The following is a 6,210-nucleotide window of genomic DNA, read 5'->3' as shown; positions in this document are numbered from 1 at the left end:
TAGAAATGGGCTAGTCCAGGTGCGAGAGTTAGCCTAGAAGAGGCTAGATAGAAATGGGTCAAGCAGTTAAATGAATACAGTTTGTGTGTTGTTATTTTGGGCATGAGCTAGCCAAGCGGCCGGGGTGTTGGGGACGCAGCCCCGCCGCTCCTATTTCAACAAGAAACAAACAGAAATGCCTGCAACTCTGGCTAAATAGCTCCTGGAGCTCTCCTGCTGAAGGAGATGATGGACAGATGCCCTTCCTGGTCCATTTCACCACTTTTCTTTTGTATGGAAGTTCACTGAAATGTAGACTTTGGGTCTAATTAATTCTGGTGTTTGGTGTGTTTTTCTGTTTCATTTTTTGTTTTTTTTTATGATTTCTTAGAAATAAAGTTTATAAAAGAAAGAATTCTAAATGACGCATGGCTCCTGAGGATGAGCTCTGCCTTCCACATGCACACACACATATATGTGTACCTGTACATGTATGAACAGAGATACACGCACACGAGTCAGAGACAGAAAGACAGAGAGAACTGTCTTGGCTCTCAAAGGGTCTCAGAACCAGACAGGTCCCTATGGGGCATCTCCACCCCTATGCTATGACAAGGCTGGGACCAGCTATCCCCTTGCTTCATACTGAAGATGCCAAGAGCAATTTCAAAACATTGAACTGTGCAGCAGCTATGCCTTCTCAGCCATAAGGTGTCTCTCCCCTTACCTAGCCTCTAAGGTCCCGGAAGCTGACAGTAGCAAATGAGGCTTACTATAATGAATCTTTCCAAACATTTAGTAGGCATCAATAAATGGCAGGCAGCTGTCATCCAAAGGGAAAGGACACATTACATATCAGGGTGCATATGTAAGAGTGGGCAACATGAGAATTGATGCGTGGAAAAAAAGACTGAAGGAATTAAGTGATCTCTTCATTTTGTCTTGTTTTCTTTTGGGACTTTTTAAACTTTCTAATGTTATCTATGATGAAGTTATTCATTCAATGTTCTTTGGCCTGCGTTCAACCTCTTAGGTGTGTGGGGTTCCAGGGATCCAAAGACAGAGCAGACAATCACAGCCCTGGGAGCTGTCATCCCATGTGGAAAGCAAACAAGGAGAAAGGCAAAGCGTGCTGGGCGACTTCAAAGCCAGCAGCAGCAACAGCCACTGTAATTGTCTCCCAGTAGATGAAAGCATGGCGTCTTGGGGAAAGAATGTCTTTCATAAATTCACAGAAGGCCGGCAATTCACGGTCACTGGCAGTGAGCAATTAAAGAGCAATTTACAAGCACACAGGCAAGGAGACAAAAGCATCCTGGGCTGAGACTCTAGGGCAGTTGTGGGATTTTGTTTGTTTTTGTTTTTCGGGAGGGCAGGCCTTTCCACTGGATGTCACACTTAAGTCAAACCTGCAAGAATAGCTACTATGTTTACTAAGTATAGCTATTACATTGTACTAAAATAAAACAAAGGGTTTAATAATTAGGATGACCTGTTATGGAGAGGTCAACTGTTGAATATTGGATAGAAATGGATGTACATATGAAAAATAGGAACCTGGGGGCTGGAGAGAAGGCTCAGCAGCTAAGAGCATTGACTGCATTCCAGAGAACTCAAGTTCAGTTTCTAGCACCCACACTGGGTGGTGCAAAATTACCTATCACTCCAGCTTCGGACATATCCAACACCTCAGACCTGCAAGGGTACTGTGGGTACAGATAAACACACACACACACACACACACACACACACACACAGAGAGAATTAAAAAATACTGAAGTACAAATGATTGGTCCATTTCACCAATTCAGGAACAGATCAGAAACAGAAAACACTGTTTATGTCGTAGCCTGGAGTTGCCCTTTGGGTGTGTGCTACTGTGGGAATATGGTGGTATCCCCACTATCTAAACCTTGCAGACATGGCTCTCTAGCCCCACCCTAGACCCACCAGGTCAGCATCAGCATCACCGCAGGCAGCCTCATGCTCTTTGAAATCAGAGTAGTCTAGACTCTGCCTCACAATGTGGGCTACAGGTTAAAAGCTCCTATGCAAATACGGTTGCCCATTCCGGGTTTGGAGATTAGCTGCACAGGTCTGGGATCAGATTACCAGGTTCCCTGGTTCTTTGTTACTGAGGAAGATTCAGGTCAAGCCCTTGGCATTTGGGTGCCTCATCTCCCTCAGCTGTGTTGTAGGCAGCTCCTAGCAGGGCCCCAGTGTTTCCTATCACCACAGATGCATCCATACCCTGTATCAAGCCCCCTTCATGTGAAGAAGGGGGCCAACTGACTTCATTCTTAAGCTGGGGTGGTTTACGTGTATTAGAACTCTACTCCCTTGTCCTGAAGGCTGGGAAACCCCACACCCGAAGCTCTAGCAGGTCCAGTGTCCTTGAGAGCTGTTTCTGCTCCCAAGAGGGCACTTTGGTGCTACCTCCTGACAAAAGGAGGCACACTGTTCTCACACAGCAAAGCAGCAGAGGAAAACAGAGGGCTGCCTTCATCTAAGTGCTAATTCCATTCATGGAGGAGGTGGGGGAGAGGAGTCCTCAGGACTTAGACCCTCCCAGAGGCCATACCTTCTTCCATTACAGGGGGATTTAGCTTCTGCATGTATTTGGGAGGAGCCACCACCATTAAACTAGGGCAGAGTGTTTACCCAGCGTGTGCAAGGTCTTGGGTTCTGCCCCCAGTGTTACAACACACAAATTAGTAACAGATGTCATTCCTAAGACTTGTCGCTAAACACTTGTTCAGTCTTTGTGGGAGTCTCCTCACTAGAGCCTCTCTTCTCACTTGATAAGTTTGACAGAACAAACTGTCACGTGGTAAGCGCCATAGGGAGAGGGCCTATAGGCATCAGGGGAAGTACACAGCCAAGGGGACCTGAATTCTGCAGACCACTCCACGATACAGCATGGCAACTGGCCTCGCCTACTGGCAAGGACTCTGGCTTTCAAAGGAAAGGGCACAGGTGCAGCACTAAAGGATTTTAAGCAAGAGGTTGACAAGCCACAGCCCTTTTTCCAGATCTAGTCCTTGGCTTCCTTCAGTATGAGAGTCCCGCCCATTCATTTATATATTGCAGTGGTTCCTATCACACCGCATTTCAGGGTTGAGCATCTGTAATACCGGCCACACGGTTGATATTAGTGAAATATATAATGGTGAAATTGTATATTAATATTAATATAGTGACAGATATTTACTCTGTGGCCCTTCTGCAGAGAAAGCTGCCGACTCCTATGATCCACAAATAGACTCCACCATCAGACCTACCGTCTACACAGACTTGGCGCTGGTGGGAAATGTGTTGACACAGGAGCAGACTCAATGTCATGTGTCCTTTCCTCTTCATTCCAGCCACGGCAAGTACACTGCCACGAACAACACAAGAATCCCTAGCCTAGGTAAGTGGTTTTAAAAAGGGAAAGTTGCTCCTCTGGGCCTGCTCCCTGTCTGTGTGCTCACCCTCTCCCGGCAATGATTTAGGGTTTGGAACAAGTCTGAAGATGACCTTGTGTGACCAAAGTCAGGAAAGTCTCAAGGATGAGAAAGATGATGCTGGTTTCAAACTGGATCATCATATAGGTCTTTCTTGGGTTTATTGCTGTTTGCAGATATGTCTAAATTATATAGATGCACATATATGCAACTATACACTCATGTGTATATATGTATATATTTTATATATGTATGTATGTATATGGTTGAGAGCAGGGATATTGAGGCAGAAAATGTGAAGCCGGGGGAGTCATTTCTTCAAGAAGTCTGGCTGACACCCAAAGTATAAAGCTGTCTTCAAACCCTGGAACCCATGGGAGGCTTGGGGGAGCTAAAAGTTCCCCAGGGTATGACTCAAGACTCCCAACTTTCCAGGTTTTCAGCTTTGATACAAACACTGTCTGAGTTGTCTCTCTTCAGGTCATAGATACCCTGGCTCCTATCACTACCCCATCTAGAATGTACCCCATCTCCACCCCCCCACACACACTCCCAACTCCAGGAGGAGACTTTTGGGAAAAGCAGGGAGCATCGCTATGTCTTAAGGAGGAAGTCCCTTCACCAGGCATCAGTCTTCAGTCCGGCAGACAATCAGGCATTTTACAAAATACATGTTTTTAAAGGGGGAATTTTATGTCAAAGTATTTTTGCTTTGTGTGATATATCAAACTGTTTTTTGCTAAGTCTTTATAGTCTATGCCCCCAGCTCAGAGGATGGATGTCCATCCAGTTCTATAAAGCATAGGTCCATCCAATTTCACAGAACATGGATCCATCCAGCTCCATGAACCTTGGATACATCTGCTTCCATAGACCACAGGTTATCTATCCATACACTTTCATAAACCATGGGCCCAACCCCTTTCATAGACCATGAATCATACATCCACTTTTGTAAGCCATGGTCCCACACACCCATGAACTGTGAATGTCTGTAATCCACTAACCTTTCTCCCTGTAACCGGTCACTGCACAGAGGGGATTTTATACGTCACCTCTTGAGTCCACCCATCTGTGGAACTGTAACTATGACCACCTTTACTCAATGGTCCCTCTCACCTGGACAACTGTACTAGCATTTGCTCTAACCAAGCTCCCTGATTCAAATCCTCTGCTCAGCCTACCAAGTAAAGGTATCTTCTGAAAACATAAATCTCATCATGGCCTTGTTAGACCAGTTCATTTCCACACAAAGCCCAGTTCTCTTTGACCTACGGAGTCCTCCATTGCCTCCCCCTCTTCTCTTCCAGCCGTCTTACTTCACCTCCTTTCCCTTTACTTTCCAAGTTCCTGACACGCTGGCATTTTTCCCCGGAAGTCATTGTAATAGAGCAATTGCGAGCAGGGCTTCTTGATCCAAACACTAATCATTCAAATCCCAGCTCGACTTCTTCTAGTGACTTTGAGTAACTTAATCTTTGTGCTCATGTGGGTGTGGGGCTCTGGGAAGGCCTATTTCCTCAGCTGGGAAGCGGTGATAACAATAAGTCATGCTTTAAAAGCCATTGTTTTACACGACATGATTCATGCACACTGAGGCCCGTTCTTCAGCATTAACAATCCTCTTCCAGCCATTTTGCCTTTCCCACCTCCAGTCACTGCTTATACCCACCCTGCCACCCTGCTGCTCACCTCGTTCATTCTTCTTCACCCTTCAGACGTGATCTTCAGCGTCTTGTGGGATTACTTGGCTATAAACCCAACTTGAGCTCCCACACTACAGAAGCGCATATCAAAACTAAACCTCACCGCATTGCATTGACCAGAGCAGTTGCCGGTCTAACACTGAATGTGGTCAGGTCCTGGAATTGCATCACGTGGACTTTTCCGTGCTTTCAGTAGTATCGTAGACACGCTAAGGACCATTCGTGAGGCAAGTGGCAATGGATGATTCACTAAGCGGTCATCGACGGGCTGAAGGTATTCCATCAGCTGACTTCTGGTTATGTATCCCGGTGGTGTGGATAGAATGGTTAGATCTACTATGACTCTACCAGGGATATTCTGCTATGACCATTTCATAAGGCACTGCAGAACCCTGGGTAGTCTCCAAAGAATGAGAGACAGGGCAGGTGTGGGGAGTGAAAAGACCTGACCTGAGAGGCTGCAAATACGCACAGGATGGCTTCCCACACCTTTGATAACATCCAGTTCTACATAACCTCGTCGGCGAAGTGTGGCAAGATTCTAGTCTCAACAGATTATCTAATGGCCAAGAATAAAAACAACAAGAAGGCAATAATGTTCTCTCTCTTGGCAGTGGTGATGCAGTTTTTATTTTTGTATTCCCCCAACATTCGGTTTAGGGACCAACCTATAAGAGCTGCTTCATGAGCACGGATGGATAGACAGATGGGTGGTTTTTAGCTGCCAACCAGCCAGACAACTGCTCTTTCAAATAAGAAGCTGCACTAGTCCAAATAAATTATGTAATTAATTAAATGCAAAATAAAATTTTATGCCATTTGCAGAAAAGTCACTTGACAAAGCTGTTGAGCTGAAAGTTTCAGTTAACGTGCGTGTTACTCCTGTGCACTGTTTTGGTCTCTCTATAGTTCAGTCAACTGATTTTCTTCTGTAATAACCTCCCCCATTCCCACTCTTTGTGAGTTGGGTGGGACCTGGGAACGTTTGATCATGAGCAATACTGGACACGTGACCCTCACCTGACCATTCAAAACATTACTCTTCCCAGGACATAGTGATTAGGCTGGTAATCAGTCCA

General features: G+C 45.6%; 1 long non-coding RNA gene across 1 annotated transcript in view; it reads right to left on the bottom strand.

The window, feature by feature from the left end:
- LOC126503853 (uncharacterized) overlaps positions 1 to 4,836 on the bottom strand; it is a 16,966-nt gene extending 12,130 nt beyond the window's left edge. Inside the window, exon 1 of the long non-coding RNA XR_007592419.1 lies at positions 4,745 to 4,836. This is a non-coding gene — a long non-coding RNA (uncharacterized lncRNA). The remainder of the gene's footprint in view (positions 1 to 4,744) is intronic.
- Positions 4,837 to 6,210: the final 1,374 nt, after the last annotated feature.

The sequence above is a fragment of the Alexandromys fortis genome, unplaced genomic scaffold (genome assembly GCF_014885135.2).
Source record: "Alexandromys fortis isolate MF-2015 unplaced genomic scaffold, M_Fortis_MF-2015_v1.1 scaffold_50, whole genome shotgun sequence".
In the NCBI taxonomy this organism is placed as follows: domain Eukaryota; kingdom Metazoa; phylum Chordata; class Mammalia; order Rodentia; family Cricetidae; genus Alexandromys; species Alexandromys fortis.
The sequence above is the reverse complement of the archived record's forward strand: the minus strand, read 5'-3'. Positions and strand labels throughout refer to the sequence as shown.